The following is a 19,541-nucleotide window of genomic DNA, read 5'->3' on the forward strand; positions in this document are numbered from 1 at the left end:
TTGTGACGCAACGCAAAAATGTTGCTGGAAGAAAACAAATTCCAAATCTTTACCAGTCATAGAAACGAAATGGTCTGGGCAAGATTTTCCTGCAATTCTGCAGATATACTATTTTCTAAAAATATATAATTAGACCAGTAATAGCTACAGTCAGCACTGATTATTTTATTATGTTTTTTTTGTTTTGTTTTTACACCGTAGTGTTCTGGCTTCCTCCTTGGTCCTCATTTACACATTATATAATCTTTTCTACCAATTTTGCATTACAGGTATCTAATTGTTCAATTTGCTCATTCAAATTGTTAAGACCTCATTTGCAGTGTAAAGTGCTAAATGTTTTGCAGTAGTTTATCTTGAGGTTGTTAATGAATATTGATGTCTATCCTTCACCAACAAGTCGTACAATGCCCAACGAAAAGCCTCATATCCCAGGCAGATTACTAACATGCTGCACCGAGCACTCCCTACCAGGCTCCACTGCAACTCTGGCATTCCCATGTGCCCCACTCCCCCTCTCCATCCTGACCTTATTGAAAAAAAGGACTCTTTCTTCTCTTGCCCAAACTAAACTACAAAGAGATCTAAAACCCATGAAAGGTGAGGCATGAAAATTATTGTTTCTTAGAAGTACTAGTTGTTGGATTTGGAGACAGGCTTTCATTTCTTTACATCCCCCAAGAGGTCAGAGTAAGAATAACTGCATTCGTTTCTCAAGTTTGCTCTTTATAGCTTCACTCGGTTCTGGCAACAAAGTCTGCACCTCATTAATGTTGTGATAATCACCTATGTGCACCAAGTGTAGACAAGGTGTTTTTGGTGCATGGTGGCTGAAAGAATTAGGTACCACATAATCATTATGAACAAGAGGAAACCAAGTAGAAAATCTTGAAGCAAAACTGAGCATTGAGAGAAAGTCCATTATTACTTCCAAAATACTGTTGGCCTACTAAAACTGGGTAATTTCAACATAACTGCAGTTAAGACTAAACCAATTTCCTGCATGATACATGTGTTCTCTATACACACGTGAAGAAAAAATAATTCTTGCTGTAACATCCTGGGCTATTGTTATGTATAAAACTACTTAACATTGAAAATATGTGGTGAAATCAATGCATAGTTATTTTTTATTTAAATAAAGAAATACATCATAAAAAGGAGGACAAAAGGCTACTGGTGCAATGTTACGATATTAGATATTCCTACAGGCATTTAATGTAGATTACAAATTATTGGGTAATTTTTCTTGTGTGCGTGATGCAAGATAAACAGAATAAATGAATTGGTTCTATGTCAAATATGTACAAGATACTGGCCCCCGATTTGAAAGAGGACATTCATAGCACTATACTCATGCCATACAATTTTCTTTTATTACAAACAATAACAACATTCTTACTGGACTGCCTTAGTTGCCTGGTATTGTCATTCTGTTCCACTGGCTCTGCATCTCCAAACTCAGTTGGGTGCTTTTAGGAAAGATCTTAAAACCCTCCAATTCATGAACGTGTAGTCTTCCCTTTGCCCCGCTTTTCTACTCTGGTGGTTCCTCACCTGAATTGCTACCCCCTGGGCTGTTCCTTTTTCGGTGTTAGACATTTTGGGGACATTCAGAAAGGTTCCCTGGGAATGTATTCCAACTGATGCTTATCATTGACTTTGTGGTTTGTTACTCACATTTTCTGGCTTCCTATTTGTTGGCTTCATTTGTTTTGGGCTGTCCAGCATGAGTTCATCCCTATCAAGGAGTAAAGTCTTTTCACTCTACCTCTCCTTCTATTCTTCAAGGAGTGCTCATTTCTGTATATAGGCATGTAAAACGTGTTCTTATCTTGTCACATTTGTTGTGCAATCAAAGACAGAGGTCAAATGTCAGGCTCAGCCTTCTGAGGGAGCTTGGTGTTTAACTTTTCTTTCCCAGACTTCAAAAGTGAGTAAATGTATGGGAAAGTCTTGCTGGATACCAGGAGTAGGAAAGGTTTTTCTAGCACACAATATTTAAATGAGCTGGGCAAGTATTTCAGCATATATCAGAATTACAAAAGTACAAATTAAGTACATTTTTGTTAATTCTGAAGACCGTTGGAAACAAATAATTTAACATGATCGAAATAAATCAATAAAAGTGATGAAATGTCCACACATTATAATTATTACTCTGTATAGTTTTATTAATAAAACTGTTCTGTATGATTGGAAGGGTCATTTCAATTCAAAAGGTGTTGTATGTAACGGCAGTGTGCTCCACCACCATGCACACGCCACTCCATGCCATTACACTATGCGTCACTGTACCTTATATCAAGGCACTCTCCACTTCACTCTATATCACTCCCATTTAGGACACTTCACTTTACACCTCTCTGCAACAATGCACTCCACACTGTACAACTCCACTCTACACCCATGCTGTTAGAAATTGGGTTACTGATTGCTGCTTGACCATTGCTCACACCCCAGTCAACCACACTTCAAATAAACCTATATTTACCTGTGCTCAGCTCCCTAGTAGTTTGGCACACAGCTGAATACACCACACAACAGAAGATTTCACACCATGTTAGAAAAATAGAGCCTAATTTAATAAATAAAACAAGACAAATCAAATCAGTAGAACCAGAGTTATTCATTTTTAAAGAAGAAACTGCAATATAGCGCCTAAAAACAAAGTGCCAACCAAAGCTATCTGGTCACGCTGGACCAGGTGAAAAATCACACGTTCAGGTCGACTGCAATGGAGAGCGGGTCAGATACGTCCGAAATTAGTCCTGCTGAAGGTTTACCTTCTCAAGCTTTGTGTCAAGAATCCCATTCGCATTGGAAAGGGTCATGAGGAGCAAAGAGAGCACTGCGGGCAGCAGTCGGCGTGGTGCGAAAAGCAGGCCGGGCATCGCAGATGTGAAGGCTGAAGCTACGTGCTGACAGTCCCCAGCGGGCTGTCAATGTTGCTGTGTGACAAGACAGGCTGGGGGCGACTTGTGCTATAAAATGCAGTATGAGCGGCATGTTTGTGGCATAAAAGGGCTCATTTGCGGCCGCAAAGAGCCCAAATGATTGATTTAAAGCACCTGTGAGCCGCATTAAGGGTCCAGGCCCTGAAAGGCACCACTTGGGGGTCAGGAACTTGCTGAATACTGGTCAATGAGAGTTGGGGACCCTTTTGTGTCCAAGGCTCAGATAAGAAGGCCAGCAGGCTAGCCCATTGAGACACTCTGGGGTCATGGGTTCAAGATGAAGCTGCAGGTCCAGCAGCAGTACAGCAGAGTGGCAGTCCTTTTTAGCAGCACAGCAGTCGTCCTTCCTGGCAGAGTATCCACAGGTCCAGAAGTGTACAAAAGTGTTGGAGTCGAAGGTCCCTCTTTTATACCCAGCTGTACCTCTGAAGTGGGGAGAAGCTCCTAGGGGCATGCCTTTGAAGTGCACAGATGCCCGGCTGTAAGGAAATGCCTCCTTGGCATGGTTGCCCCCTGACTTTTTGCCTTTGCTGATGCTATGTTTACAATTGAAAGTGTGCTGAGGCCTGCTAACCAGGCCCCAGCACCAGTGTTCTTTCCCTAACCTGTACTTTTGTATCCACAATTGGCAGACCCTGGCATCCAGATAAGTCCCTTGTAACTGGTACTTCTAGTACCAAGGGCCCTGATGCCAAGGAAGGTCTCTAAGGGCTGCAGCATGTCTTATGCCACCCTGGAGACCTCTCACTCAGCACAGACACACTGCTTGCCAGCTTGTGTGTGCTAGTGAGGACAAAACGAGTAAGTCGACATGGCACTCCCCTCAGGGTGCCATGCCAGCCTCTCACTGCCTATGCAGTATAGGTAAGCCACCCCTCTAGCAGGCCTTACAGCCCTAAGGCAGGGTGCACTATACCATAGGTGAGGGTACCAGTGCATGAGCATGGTACCCCTACAGTGTCTAAACAAAACCTTAGACATTGTAAGTGCAGGGTAGCCATAAGAGTATATGGTCTGGGAGTCTGTCAAACACGAACTCCACAGCACCATAATGGCTACACTGAAAACTGGGAAGTTTGGTATCAAACTTCTCAGCACAATAAATGCACACTGATGCCAGTGTACATTTTATTGTAAAATACACCCCAGAGGGCACCTTAGAGGTGCCCCCTGAAACCTATCCGACTATCTGTGTAGGCTGACTGGTTCCAGCAGCCTGCCACACTAGAGACATGTTGCTGGCCCCATGGGGAGAGTGCCTTTGTCACTCTGAGGCCAGTAACAAAGCCTGCACTGGATGGAGATGCTAACACCTCCCCCAGGCAGGAGCTGTAACACCTGGCGGTGAGCCTCAAAGGCTCACCCCTTTGTCACAGCCCAGCAGGGCACTCCAGCTTAGTGGAGTTGCCCGCCCCCTCCGGCCACGGCCCCCACTTTTGGCGGCAAGGCTGGAGGGAACAAAGAAAGCAACAAGGAGGAGTCACTGGCCAGTCAGGACAGCCCCTAAGGTGTCCTGAGCTGAGGTGACTGACTTTTAGAAATCCTCCATCTTGCAGATGGAGGATTCCCCCAATAGGGTTAGGATTGTGACCCCCTCCCCTTGGGAGGAGGCACAAAGAGGGTGTACCCACCCTCAGGGCTAGTAGCCATTGGCTACTAACCCCCCCAGACCTAAACACGCCCTTAAATTTAGTATTTAAGGGCTACCCTGAACCCTAGAAAATTAGATTCCTGCAACTACAAGAAGAAGGACTGCCCAGCTGAAAACCCCTGCAGCGGAAGACCAGAAGACGACAACTGCCTTGGCTCCAGAAACTCACCGGCCTGTCTCCTGCCTTCCAAAGATCCTGCTCCAGCGACGCCTTCCAAAGGGACCAGCGACCTCGACATCCTCTGAGGACTGCCCCTGCTTCGAAAAGACAAGAAACTCCCGAGGACAGCGGACCTGCTCCAAGAAAAGCTGCAACTTTGTTTCCAGCAGCTTTAAAGAACCCTGCAAGCTCCCCGCAAAAGGCGTGAGACTTGCAACACTGCACCCGGCGACCCCGACTCGGCTGGTGGCGATCCAACACCTCAGGAGGGACCCCAGGACTACTCTAAGACTGTGAGTACAAAAACCTGTCCCCCCTGAGCCCCCACAGCGCCGCCTGCAGAGGGAATCCCGAGGCTTCCCCTGACCGCGACTCTTAGGATCCTAAGTCCCGACACCTGGGAGAGACCCTGCACCCGCAGCCCCCAGGACCTGAAGGGCCGGACTTTCACCGGAGACGTGACCCCCAGGAGTCCCTCTCCCTTGCCCAAGTGGAGGTTTCCCAGAGGAATCCCACCCTTGCCTGCCTGCAGCGCTGAAGAGATCCCGAGATCTCTCATTGACTTCCATTACAAACCCGACGCTTGTTTCTACACTGCACCCGGCCGCCCCCGCGCTGCTGAGGGTGAAATTTCTGTGTGGGCTTGTGTCCCCCCCGGTGCCCTACAAAACCCCCCTGGTCTGCCCTCCGAAGACGCGGGTACTTACCTGCAAGCAGACCGGAACCGGGGCACCCCCTTCTCTCCATTCTAGCCTATGCGTTTTGGGCACCACTTTGAACTCTGCACCTGACCGGCCCTGAGCTGCTGGTGTGGTGACTTTGGGGTTGCTCTGAACCCCCAACGGTGGGCTACCTTGGACCAAGAACTGAACCCTGTAAGTGTCTTACTTACCTGGTAAAACTAACAAAAACTTACCTCCCCCAGGAACTGTGAAAATTGCACTGTGTCCACTTTTAAAACAGCTATTTGTGAATAACTTGAAAAGTATACATGCAATTTTTATGATTTAAAGTTCCTAAAGTACTTACCTGCAATACCTTTCGAATGAGATATTACATGTAGAAATTGAACCTGTGGTTCTTAAAATAAACTAAGAAAAGATATTTTTCTATACAAAAACCTATTGGCTGGATTTGTCTCTGAGTGTGTGTACCTCATTTATTGTCTATGTGTATGTACAACAAATGCTTAACACTACTCCTTGGATAAGCCTACTGCTCGACCACACTACCACAAAATAGAGCATTAGTATTATCTATTTTTACCACTATTTTACCTCTAAGGGGAACCCTTGGACTCTGTGCATGCTATTCCTTAATTTGAAATAGCACATACAGAGCCAACTTCCTACACCGGCCTTCTTGGCCCCAGCTCCAGACTAATAACAGGGGGTATGCAGCCTTTGTGTGTAGGCAGGACACAGATTATTCAGGTGCAAGTGGTGCTGTGCCCAGCTCCTCCCTCCCAGCCTTCCAATGAAGGCCCATCCAATGAAGGTAGCTCAAGTATTATCCTATGGGAGAGATAGGCCTTGCAGTAGTGAAAACACATTTTAGAGTTTTCACTGCCAGGACATGTAAAACCTAAGAGTATATTTCCTACTTTTTAAAATACATTGCACCCTGCACCCTAGGGGTGACGTATATGTATTAAAATGGAGTGATTGGGCCTGACAAAATGTTTGTTTTTCCAGGTCAAAATGCCAGTTTAAAACTGCACACACAGGCTCTGCAATGACAGGCCTGAGACAGTGGGTGGCACAATCAGTGCTGCAGGCTCACTAGTAGTATTTAATTTACAGGCCCTGGGCAGTAAGGGACTAGCTAGTAAATTAAAAATACTAATTGAGTACATGCCAATGTCACCCTGTTTTAAGCAGAAAGCACAAGCACTTTGTACTACTGCTACCCAGTGCTAGTGTGCAGAGTTCTAAGGCCAGCAAAAACAGGAGGTCTCAAGGCAAAATGTTAGGGGGAAACCACACCAAGGATGCCAGTTCCAACATCTGCACTGTACGCCACTCAAATCTACTGTGCACCACTGTACTCAACACCACGTTACTCTATGCCATTACACTCAATGCAACTGCACTCTACCCTGCACCATTCCACACTACTCTGAAACAATCTACGCCACTGCACTCTACTCCACTCTTCTCTGCACTATTGTACTCTATGCCAATGCACTCTATGCCACTTCAAATCTGCATCACTCTATGCTACTGCACTCTGTGCTACTCTACACCACTCCACACCACTGCACTTTACTATGCACTATTCTAATCTAATCTATGCACTTGCATTCTACAATGCTGCACTGTACCCCGCTGAATTCTAGGTCACTGAAATCTACACCACTATACTCTGCAGCAATACTCTACACCAATGGACTCTACATTAGTCCACTCTACTATATGCCATTCTACATGAATCCACTATGCCACTCCAACAGACAACACTACTTGCTGCCATTTCAGTCTGACACCCCCACCACTCTCCTCTACGCCACTAGCTTTTAGCCATGCTGGTGTACAACATGGCTAAAAGACATTGCCAAGGCAAAGAGCATCTGCATAAGTGAGACGGATTGGTTTCCTCAATGGTTATTTCCACTCTAGCACCAGGACATTTCATTCCTTAGTATCCGTTTCATGCTGTTGCAAACAATCAATCACAACATAAACATCTATGTGCAGGCTTTAATGTTAAAATCCCATTTGAAACAATTAATAAAAAGCATGAATTGGCACACAATGATGTGCAACATTAACACCTCACTACATTACTTATCTCATCTGCATCAGAAGAAGAGTGGGCAAATTATTTTAGCTTTGACATAACATGTATGAATGTATTTAATTATCCACCTTGAAAATTGCCTGATTTAGATAGAAATGTCCCTGTCGGGAAGGAGGAGGGGGGGGGGGGGGGCAACAAAAAGCTTGCTTTTATGAAACTCCTTAGTTCTAGGAATATAGTACATCAAAGCTCTTTTGACATCCAATGTATGAAGGGCTCTTTCTCCAATAGAATCAAGTTGAAGAGAGGAAACTGGTAGTTCAACTGACCGGTTTAGATGAAAGACAAGACTATTTTTGGTAGAAATTTTGGGTTAGTTTTAAGGGCTACCCTGTCTCTGTCTATTTGAAAGAAAGGTTCTTCCAAGGTAAATGCCTGCAGCTCACCAACACATCTAAGTGAAGTGATGGCTACTAAAAAACAACCTTTCAAGATAGAAATTAGAGAGGGCAGGTACACAACAGTTCAAATGGTAGACCAATGTTGATATTTAGTGTAGGTGCTGGCATAATTCAATGAGGGATTACTCTTTTAAGTCCTTCCATGAATGCTTTAATGACTGGTCCTTTAAATAGTGATAAATGCTATTTGTTTTGCGAGTAGGTGGCAACTGCGGCCAGATGCAATCATATTGAAGTGTGCGCTAGGCCAGATATCTGTAAATGAAGCAGATAGACAGTATTTTGGACAGTTGCATGAAAAGGGTCAATATATTTACTCTGGCAGTAGAAAACAGATCCTTTGCACTTAGCAGCATAACACTTGTGGGTTTACGGATTCTTTGAGAATGGTCATACATTCTGGTGGGAGACTGAAGTAACCAAACACTATGACTTCAGGAGCCATATCACAAAGTTGAGGGTGCCTGACTTCTCCATGGTCCTGAGTGAGAAGATCAGGGTTGAAGAGAAGCTTCTCCTGAGGCACTACAAAAAGTTCTAGTTGTGTGGTAAACCACAGTTGTCGAGCCCAAGTGGGAGCTATCAGAATGTGGGTGAGTGACGTTTACATGAGCTTGAGAACCACAAATGAAAGAAGTGGGAGAGGTGGAAAAGCACAGGCAAATATCCCGGACCAATACATCCATACAGCATTGCCCTTGGATAGTGGGTGTGGGAGCCTGGATGCGAAGATTGGGCATTTTGAGTTGTCTGCTGTTGCAAACAGGTCTATTTGTGGAAACACCCATCTGTTAAAGGATGAGGGAGTCCCACTCACTGATTGGTTGCTGCATCCTGCTGAGGAGGTCAGCAAAGTTGCCTGTTCCTGGGAGGTGGTCTGCTAACAGATGAATGTTGTGACGTATTACCCATCGCCAGATCATGAGATAGCTGAAGAGAGTGTGTCCCCCTCCCCCGTTTTTGTAGATAAAACGTGGCTGTTGTGTTGTTCATGCAGACTAATGGTGTATTAAGCAGTGCTTGTTGCACTTCTGGCTTAAAACCAGATATGCACAGCCAAACGCGTCTCCACATCATTACGCTGGTGTTAATTCCTCCGACGGCTGTGCCCTCTGAGTCTTAGGTTTCATTTGATAGCGTTATTTGAAATTAGCTTGCCCTCCTGTACTATCGGATGACCCCTTTTTTGTACTCATCAGGGAGATGTTGGAGTTGTTCCTCCATTTCACCCCAATGTGCCCTGTCGTATCTTGCTAACAGTGATTAAGTGTTTGTAGCTCACCAATGATTAGCTGCTTGCGTTGCAACCCTTTTCCCTGACGCATCAATAAGCTGTGACTCCTTATTAGGCGGAGAAGCATCTGCTATTTGAGAATTTGCCCTTTTGTGAGCATTAGAAACTACCAGCGAATCTGGGGGTAGTTGGCCCTTGAAGTAAGGCTGGTCGGAGGGTGCAGCTTTGCATTTTTTATCCATCCTCTGTATAAGAACTTGTGCTCGCACTGGATCTTTAAAAATCTAGTTAGAGTGTCGGAGCATGTTTTAACATGGGCAGATATTGACATGCCCTAGTTGTCTTTCCTAGTGTCTCAAAAAGAAAATCCTAAAGAAAATTCTCAATTGGATCCCTGTGTATGGGGATCTGATGATATGTAGCCGCCCTTTCAATAATCTATTGGAAAGATCTTGTGTCTTGGTCGGAATGGGGGGGTGGGGAGTTGAGGAGGTGAGGGAGGTGTGTGTTGGGGGGGGGGGGGTTAGTTGGGTACAGGTTTGGGTCAGTATCCTCTGAATGGTCAATATCATGCATGGCACATGGATCTGTGGGCTGCTGTTCACCTGTCCCTCCCTGGTCTCCTACGTATGATTGCAGAAAGCCTTGTGGCGTGATCGCACCTGTTGCACTAAAATGATGTGGTGAGGGAAGTAAAGGTGGCAGTAGGGGTGGAGGAGAAGCAGGCAAAGGTGGGTGAATAGGACTGGTGGAAATGTTATTCTTCTCCTGGAGGTGCAGGAATATTGATGGCCTCCCCAGAAGAAAGCTGGCACTTGGAAGGAGCAGGTGTTGCCTGCAGAGGCTTTGCCAAAATCCGTTCGGGTAGTGCCTCTCATTCAGTCTAGTATGGATTCTGGTGCCGAAAGGGAAGCTTTCAGTGCCATGCTCGGTCTTTGTTTCATCGCTGAGGAAGTTGGAGCCAAAATGGGACTCGGGTGGTCATAGCCAAAGCGGTTGGCTGTCAGCTCGGCACAGAGATGGCTCAACTTGATGCGGTTGCAGGTGATTTTGGCTTAGCTTTCAGTGCCGGGTCTGAGGACAGGACATCCTGAGAGAGAGTTAAGAGCCTACCATGGCCGGTTGGCAGTGGTGGCCCAGAAGCCATACTTTCGGACGGAGCTGAATGTCTTTTGATGGTCTGGACAGGGGCATGGGTACTCACTGTACACTGTCAGGAAGGAAGGTCCTGTAACTGTTTCCTAAACTGTACTTCTGGGTCACACTGGAAGCCTGGAATGGAGAAAGTCCTCTCCTTCTCTGCTGCCAAGGCCTTGTGCAGATCTTCCTCACAGACAACATCATGGTGACCGAAGATGTTGGGTGTCTCCTCCAGCTCTTTGCGCTGCACTGCCATTCGACGCACTCAATCCTGTAGGGTTTTCTTCCATCAAAAAGATCAACGGGCCTCACAGTCCTCCTCAATGTGATCTGATGACAAACCTGACAGAAGTCATAGTGCGGGTACTTGACATGGCAGTTGGGACAGAACCAAAATGGAGTCCATTTGATTACCAGTGCATGGTCAAGGGAGTTTGATTAGATGAGAAAAGACCCGAACGGGCGAGGTCTGAAGGCCGCATGTAGAAACTACAAACGTCGATTCAACAGGTGATGATTTTCTTCTGTTTTCAAAGGGTGAAACACAAACTTAAACAATACCAACAGATGTAGAGATGAACTACAGATCAAAGGGAGCCTGAGAATGGTCTTGAACTGGAGCACCAAAGAACACAGCCGAACCCAATGGCAGAAAGAAAACAAACTAACAATGTAATCAATACCCATGCGCACTATCACCGAAGGAGGAGTCACTTTACCTCAAGAGACTTGTTCCAGAGAAAAACAACTTGCACACATCCGGTCCCAACACTTAATGGCAGGAGTATGCACAGCATGTGTATCTACAGCCAAACATGCCATCAAACAGACAATATCAGTGCAATTCAGAGTAGTAATAAATTATAAGAAGGCTGCAAAACCAAGACCGGCTTTGTGTCACCCCAAAGAGCTTGGGCATTTGTTTGGCATGTACTCTTGCTGTCATATATAGGGCTTTTAAGGAATCTGGTGGTGGGCACAGGGCAGCAACCTTGGAATAGAGACGTGCAGGTCACGTTCGTTGTTAGTAGACCAGCACCTATTACGCCTGCCAAACTCCGCCCGCCAAGTTTTTCAATTTTCTGGTTTTGATTACTAATGTCCATCTACATTTGCTTTTGGTTACAGATATGTGATGGAGCGTGTATAGATATTCCACGTCATTTTACCCAGGAGACTGTAACCCACAATGTTTCCTATGCGTTTGTTACTGTAATTGCTTATATACTACGGATGAAGGTTGATTTCATGGTTCCATCAGGTATCTCCAAAGAAAGGGTGTCGTGGCTGTGTTGCTTTACCTAAACTGCTGAGCTCCTGACTTGAAAGCAGTCGGCCCAGAAAAGCAGGCAGCTGAAAGTTCTACATTTGCTTCTGGGTGGATGAAACGCACTCACTGACGGCTATTTACAGCAGAGTCTTGCCTCATCAAAACAGGTTAAATTCATCAGCTTTTAGACGGACTTTAAAAGGCGGGGGTAAAAATAACAACAGCAGCCTCAAGCTCCTTTCCCTATTGCACCAAATCTTCTGTTTTCTCCTGTGTGTGGCCTATCGGGTGCTGGGGAAGGTGATCTTGCCTTCACAGGTGTATGAAAGTCAATCACACGGTGGCACCCAATCCCAGTGATCCTGTTTCCATTCAGAAGTAGTCAGTACTTCAAAATGAGAAAACAACCATGCCATTTTATTTTTTAAGAATGCTGTACTTTTGTATGCTCGAAGACTGAGACGCAGATATGTGATATAACTTGCCTGACTAACCAAAACATGTGAAGCACTTGATCAATTTAAAAACTTAAGCCAAAGTAATGACATGTCCGCTCTGCCGTTTGTGTACTGAATTGTATTTAGTACTAAACGTATTTGCTGGTTTTTACGTATTCATGGTTCCTGTTTTGATTCCTTTTTTCTTTGTTGCATTGATACGGACACTGTCCAGTTGTGTTTTGAGCTGTGTAAATTCTCCTGCAAAGTTCTAAAGCATCGTGGAGACTCAGTTAGGAGACATAGTGCTTTATTAAATATGCAATGCCTTCATAACTGTAAGCTTAGTAAAATGACATGGTTCTTCAAGCCACACAATTCTCATATACTATATGCAACTTCACAGATAGAACCATAGGAGAAACGCAGCTTAAACATTTTTCTGACATTCTTTTCTAGGGTTGAGTCTGCCTAAGCAGCATGCGCTAAGGAATGCGCTCTTGCGAGTCACCATTACTTACCACTTGTTGGGTTAATTGTCACTCTTCTTTGCTGTCTCCTAATTGGCCAGTGTGCGCCTTGGCATCACTTCCTGTTTCTTCTGTTGCGCACTGACCAAGCCCAGATTTATTATTAGTGTCCATCAGCAAATCGTGCTGTGATTCATGTCCTGTTTCTGATACGGGTCTTTCTTTATCCCACCCCCCCCCCCCCCCCATCTGCCCTTCATGTTTATGATCCTTTGTTTTTTTAAATTTTTGTTCACATTTCTTTATTCCCCATCACCCATCCGTTTTTCTTGATCACTCCCACCAGCCCACTGTTCATGCTTCCTTACCCCCACCACTAGTTTGTTTTTCTTTATCCCAACCCACCCGTTGTTCATGTTGATGTATCCTCTTCACTGCCTCTTTTCGTGTCGCTTGTCTTTTTTTAATTGAGCTTTGCATCTTCATGAGCATCTCTAATCTTTTCAACATTATAGGGACCTCCTGAGGTGCCAGTAAAATAGCTCAAACAACCGACTCGTGTGATCAAGGAGTTTTGTTTTTTTAAATTAGGTCAAGTGTAGGCGTTCAACCAGGTATATACTCAAGTATACTTATACTGTGGGTTAAGCAATTTCATTTGTTGGTTGGAGTGTCCTTTAAAAATTCTTGCTTGCTAGTGGTCAGTTCTGCGTTTTCTGTTTCAGAGCAGTGACCTACTACTGTATTGTTCCACTTTGGTTTCTTTATCTGTTGCTGTGATGGACTACTTTGGCATTTCCTTGGTGGTCCCTTTTCATTGTGGGTGTTTTAGGCTGGTAGCTGCCTGCGTTTTATTGCAGCATTCTGTTCCTACCACCTCCTCCCATGTCACTGACATTTGTTTTGGCTTTATTCTAGTCCTTTATGTGGCCATATATCTTCTCAGGCTGCTCTTCTAACTTCATTAGAGCTTTGTTGCAATGAGAGGCAAAAGATTAGTTTCTTTTCAATCCAGCTCTTATCCCTTTCTTTTGTATGTTTTTTTTCATTTTTGTTTCATGCTGCGTTTATCCCACTCTTTGGCTCACTCTACAGCTTTGTAGTCTGATCTTAACTTTGCATTTTGTGTGTGAGCCCACTATTCTGGAATGTTTTGAACTCTTTTGCAATGTTTTTATTACTTTCAGAAAGGCTAGTATCTACTGCACGGCGCTGTGGTCGAGTTCGTGAACAGCCATGAAGCGCTTACTTGTAAAGTGTTTTTCTTACAGGTTTTATGGGTGCCTTTAAAATTCAGCCGCCTGCTTCTGTGGAGTGATTTATTGAAAGTGACACTTAATGGCAAGCCACTCAGCGGTCTTTATTTGAATAGATAGTGTAAAGAAATGGCTCCCTGTTGTAGTTACCCCCCACTTTTTGCCTGATACTGATGCTGACTTGACTGAGAAGTGTGCTGGGACCCTGCTAACCAGGCCCCAGCACCAGTGTTCTTTCACCTAAAATGTACCATTGTTTCCACAATTGGCACAACCCTGGCACCTAGGTAAGTCCCTTGTAACTGGTACCCCTGGTACCAAGGGCCCTGATGCCAGGGAAGGTCTCTAAGGGCTGCAGCATGTCTTATGCCACCCTAGGGACCCCTCACTAAGCACAGACACACTGCTTGCCAGCTTGTGTGTGCTGATGGGGAGAAAATGACTAAGTCGACATGGCACTCCCCTCAGGGTGCCATGCCAACCTCCCACTGCCTGTGGCATAGGTAAGTCACCCCTCTAGTAGGCCTTACAGCCCTAAGGCAGGGTGCACTATACCACAGGTGAGGGCATATGTGCATGAGCACTATGCCCCTACAGTGTCTAAGCAAAACCTTAGACATTGTAAGTGCAGGGTAGCCATAAGAGTATATGGGCTGGGAGTCTGTCAAAAACGAACTCCACAGCTCCATAATGGCTACACTGAATACTGGGAAGTTTAGTATCAAACTTCTCAGAATAATAAACCCACACTGATGCCAGTGTTGGATTTATTAAAAAATGCACACAGAGGGCATCTTAGAGATACCACCTGTATTTTACCCAATTGTTCAGTGCAGGACTGACTGGTCTGTGCCAGCCTGCTGCTGAGAGACAGGTGTCTGACCTCATGCGGTGAGAGCCTTTGTGCTCCCTGAGGACAGAAACAAAGCCTGCTCTGGGTGGAGGTGCTTCACACCTCCCCCCTGCAGGAACTGTAACACCTAGCAGTGAGCTTCAAAGGCTCAAGCTTCGTGTTACAATGCCCCAGGGCACTCCAGCTAGTGGAGATGCCTGCCTCCTGGACCCAGCCCCCACTTTTGGCGGCAAGTCCAGGAGAGATAATGAGAAAAACAAGGAGGAGTCACTGGCCAGTCAGGACAGCCCCTAAGGTGTCCTGAGCTGAGGTGACTAACTTTTAGAAATCCTCCATCTTGCAGATGGAGGATTCCCCCAATAGGATTAGGGATGTGACCCCCTCCCCTTGGGAGGAGGCCCAAAGAGGGTGTACCCACCCTCAGGGCTAGTAGCCATTGGCTACTAACCCCCCAGACCTAAACACGCCCTTAAATTTAGTATTTAAGGGCTCTCCCTGAACCTAGAAACTAGATTCCTGCAACAACAAGAAGAAGGACTGCCTAGCTGAAAACCCCTGCAGAGGAAGACCAGAAGACAACAACTGCCTTGGCTCCAGAAACTCACCGGCCTGTCTCCTGCCTTCCAAAGAACTCTGCTCCAGCGACGCCTTCCAAAGGGACCAGCGACCTCTGAATCCTCTGAGGACTGCCCTGCTTCGACGACGACAAGAAACTCCCGAGGACAGCGGACCTGCTCCGAAAAGACTGCAACTTCATCCAAAGGAGCAGCTTTAAAGAACCCTGCAAACTCCCCGCAAGAAGCGTGAGACTTGCAACACTGCACCCGGCGACCCCGACTCGGCTGGTGGAGAACCAACACCTCAGGGAGGACCCCCGGACTACTCTACGACTGTGAGTACCAAAACCTGTCCCCCCTGAGCCCCCACAGCGCCGCCTGCAGAGGGAATCCCGAGGCTTCCCCTGACCGCGACTCTCTGAAACCTAAGTCCCGACGCCTGGAAAAGACCCTGCACCCGCAGCCCCCAGGACCTGAAGGACCGGACTTTCACTGCAGAAGTGACCCCCAGGAGTCCCTCTCCCTTGCCCAAGTGGAGGTTTCCCCGAGGAAGCCCCCCCTTGCCTGCCTGCAGCGCTGAAGAGATCCCTTGATCTCTCATTGACTTCCATTGCGAACCCGACGCTTGTTCTAACACTGCACCCGGCCGCCCCCGCGCCGCTGAGGGTGAAATTTCTGTGTGGGCTTGTGTCCCCCCCGGTGCCCTACAAACCCCCCCTGGTCTGCCCTCCGAAGACGCGGGTACTTACCTGCAAGCAGACCGGAACCGGGGCACCCCCTTCTCTCCATTGAAGCCTATGCGTTTTGGGCACCACTTTGAACTCTGCACCTGACCGGCCCTGAGCTGCTGGTGTGGTGACTTTGGGGTTGCTCTGAACCCCCAACGGTGGGCTACCTTGGACCAAGAACTGAACCCTGTAAGTGTCTTACTTACCTGGTAAAACTAACAAAAACTTACCTCCCCCAGGAACTGTAAAAATTGCACTGTGTCCACTTTTAAAGTAGCTATTTGTGAATAACTTGAAAAGTATACATGCAATTGAAATGATTCAAAGTTCCTAATGTACTTACCTGCAATACCTTTCAAACAAGATATTACATGTTAAATTTGAACCTGTGGTTCTTAAAATAAACTAAGAAAATATATTTTTCTATAACAAAACCTATTGGCTGGATTTGTCTCTGAGTGTGTGTACCTCATTTATTGTCTATGTGTATGTACAACAAATGCTTAACACTACTCCTTGGATAAGCCTACTGCTCGACCACACTACCACAAAATAGAGCATTAGTATTATCTCTTTTTACCACTATTTTACCTCTAAGGGGAACCCTTGGACTCTGTGCATGCTATTCCTTACTTTGAAATAACACATACAGAGCCAACTTCCTACAGATAGGCTTGCTGTAAAGTGTTATTCTGGGACACACTAAAATAAAAACACAGCTTAGACATCACTCACGTTTTATCACAGCTAACCTCACACTGTTGAGGTAGGTCAAGTTTCTACAAATCACAGTAACCAGTACACCAGCACTGTAAGCGCCAAGAAGTGGGCGCCATGTCATAAAACTGCTTCTACGGCTATGGTTTAGAAACAACAAAAAAATAAAAAAAGAGGCTCTGGGTGCGGACTCTATTGTCTTAGTTCAAATACATACTGCCGACTATTTTCCTTTATATGAAAATATATCAATTCATTTATTTGGTCATTAATTCTATTGAGTTAGTGAAGTGGAATGAAAATGTCACTTACCCAGTGTACATCTGTTCGTGGCATCAGTCGCAGTAGATTCGCATGTTTTGCAATAGCTCGCCATCTGGTGTTGGGCCGGAGTGTTACAAGTTGTTTTTCTTCGAAGAAGTCTTTCGAGTCACGGGACCGAGTGACTCCTCCTTTTGTCTCCATTGCGCATGGGCGTCGACTCCATCTTCGATTGTTTTTCCCCGCAGAGGGTGAGGTAGGAGTTGAATTGTAGTAATAGTGCCCATGCAATGGAGTGACTAAGTATGCACCTATTTAAGGTTGAGATGATACATATATATAAATAGTTGAAGGTAACTTCCAAACTGCTACAGGCTCCCGGGGAGGCGGGTGGGCACATGCGAATCTACTGCGACTGATGCCACAACAGATGTACACTGGGTAAGTGACATTTTCAGTTCGATGGCATCTGTCGCTGTAGATACGCATGTTTTGCATAGACTAGTAAGCAGTTATCTCCCCAAAAGCGGTGGATCAGCCTTTAGGAGTGGAAGTAGTCTGAAATAATGTTCTTAATACGGCTTGACCTACTGTGGCTTGTTGTGCGGATAACACGTCTACACAGTAGTGCTTGGTGAATGTGTGAGGCGTAGACCATGTGGCTGCCGTACATATTTCTTGCATTGGGATGTTTCCTAGAAAGGCCATGGTAGCACCTTTCTTTCTGGTGGAGTGTGCCCTTGGTGTAATGGGCAGCTGTCGTTTAGCTTTAAGGTATCAGATTTGGATGCATTTAACTATCCATCTGGCTATACCTTGTTTTGATATTGGGTTTCCTGCATGAGGTTTTTGAAATGCAATAAATAGTTGTTTAGTCTTTCTGATGTTTTTTGTTCTGTTAATGTAATACATCAATGCTCTTTTGACATCTAATGTATGTAGTGCCCAGTGCCCTTTCAGCTACGGTATCTGGCTGTGGAAAGAACACTGGAAGTTCCACTGTTTGATTTAGATGGAACGGTGAAATAACCTTTGGCAAAAATTTAGGGTTGGTCCTTAGGACGACCTTATTCTTGTGTAGTTGTATAAAAGGTTCCTGTATTGTAAACGCCTGAATCTCGCTTACTCTTCTTAGGGAAGTGATGGCGATGAGAAATGCCACCTTCCAGGTTAGGAACTGTATTTCGCAGGAGTGCATGGGTTCAAAAGGTGGACCCATAAGTCTAGTTAGGACAACATTTAGGTTCCATGAAGGAACAGGTGGTGTTCTTGGTGGTATAATTCTCCTAAGGCCCTCCATGAATGCTTTAATGACTGGTATCTTATATAGGGAAGTTGAATAGGTAGTCTGCAGGTATGCAGATATTGCTGCAAGGTGTATTTTAATGGAAGAGAAAGCCAGGTTAGATTTTTGTAAGTGAAGCAAGTAACCCACTACATGTTCTGGAGTTGTGTGTAATGGTTGTATTTGATTAATATGGCAGTAGCAAACAAACCTCTTCCATTTACTTGCATAGCAGTGCCTGGTGGATGGCCTTCTGGCTTGTTTTATGACTTCTATACATTCTTGGGTAAGTTGTAAGTGCCCGAATTCTAGGATTTCAGGAGCCAGATTGCTAGATTCAGCGATGCTGGATCTGGGTGTCTGATCTTTTGGTTGTGCTGTGTCAACAGATCTGGCCTGTTGGGCAATTTGATGCAGGGTACTACTGATAGGTCTAGCAGCGTTGTGTACCAGGGTTGCCTTGCCCAACTTGGTGCTATTTATATGAGTTTGAGTTTGTTTTGACTGAGTTTGTTTACCAGGTAAGGAAGGAGAGGGAGAGGAGGAAAAGCGTAAGCAAATATCCCTGACCAGTTCATCCATAGGGCATTGCCTTGGGACTGTTTGTGTGGGTATCTGGATGCGAAGTTTTGGCATTTTGCGTTCTCCTTTGTCGCAAACAAGTCTATCTGAGGTGTTCCCCAGAGTTTGAAATAAGTGTTCAGAATTTGGGGGTGAATTTCCCATTCGTGGACCTGTTGGTGATCTCGAGAGAGATTGTCTGCGAGTTGATTTTGGATCCCTGGTATAAATTGTGCTATTAGGCGAATTTGGTTGTGAATTGCCCAACGCCAAATCTTTTGTGCTAGCAGGCTTAACTGCGTGGAGTGTGTCCCCCCTTGCTTGTTTAGATAATACATTGTTGTCATGTTGTCTGTTTTGACGGGAATGTATTTGTGAACTATTATTGGTTGGAAAGCTTTTAGTGCTTGAAAAACTGCTAGAAGTTCTAGGTGATTGATATGCAGTTTTGTTTGATGTACGTTCCATTGTCCTTGTATGCTGTGTTGATCGAGGTGTGCTCCCCACCCTGTCATGGAAGCATCTGTTGTTATTACGTATTGTGGCACTGGGTCTTGGAAAGGCCGCCCTTTGTTTACATTTATGTTGTTCCACCACAGAAGCGAGAGGTAAGTTTGGCGGTCTATTAACACCAGATCTAGAAGGTGACCCTGTGCTTGTGACCATTGTGATGCTAGGCACTGTTGTAAGGGCCTCATGTGCAGTCTTGCGTTTGGGACAATGGCTATGCATGAAGACATCATGCCTAGGAGTTGTAGTACCATCTTTGCTTGTATCCTTTGTGTTGGATACATGCGTTGTATGATG

The 19,541-nt window shown here is 45.4% G+C and overlaps 1 protein-coding gene across 1 annotated transcript in view; it reads right to left on the reverse strand.

Moving 5' to 3' along the window:
* Positions 1-19,541, reverse strand: part of ZFR (zinc finger RNA binding protein) — a 501,254-nt gene that overhangs the window by 426,051 nt on the left and 55,662 nt on the right. The window lies entirely within an intron of this gene.

The sequence above is a fragment of the Pleurodeles waltl genome, chromosome 1_1, assembly GCF_031143425.1.
Source record: "Pleurodeles waltl isolate 20211129_DDA chromosome 1_1, aPleWal1.hap1.20221129, whole genome shotgun sequence".
Classification (NCBI taxonomy): Eukaryota; Metazoa; Chordata; class Amphibia; order Caudata; family Salamandridae; genus Pleurodeles; species Pleurodeles waltl.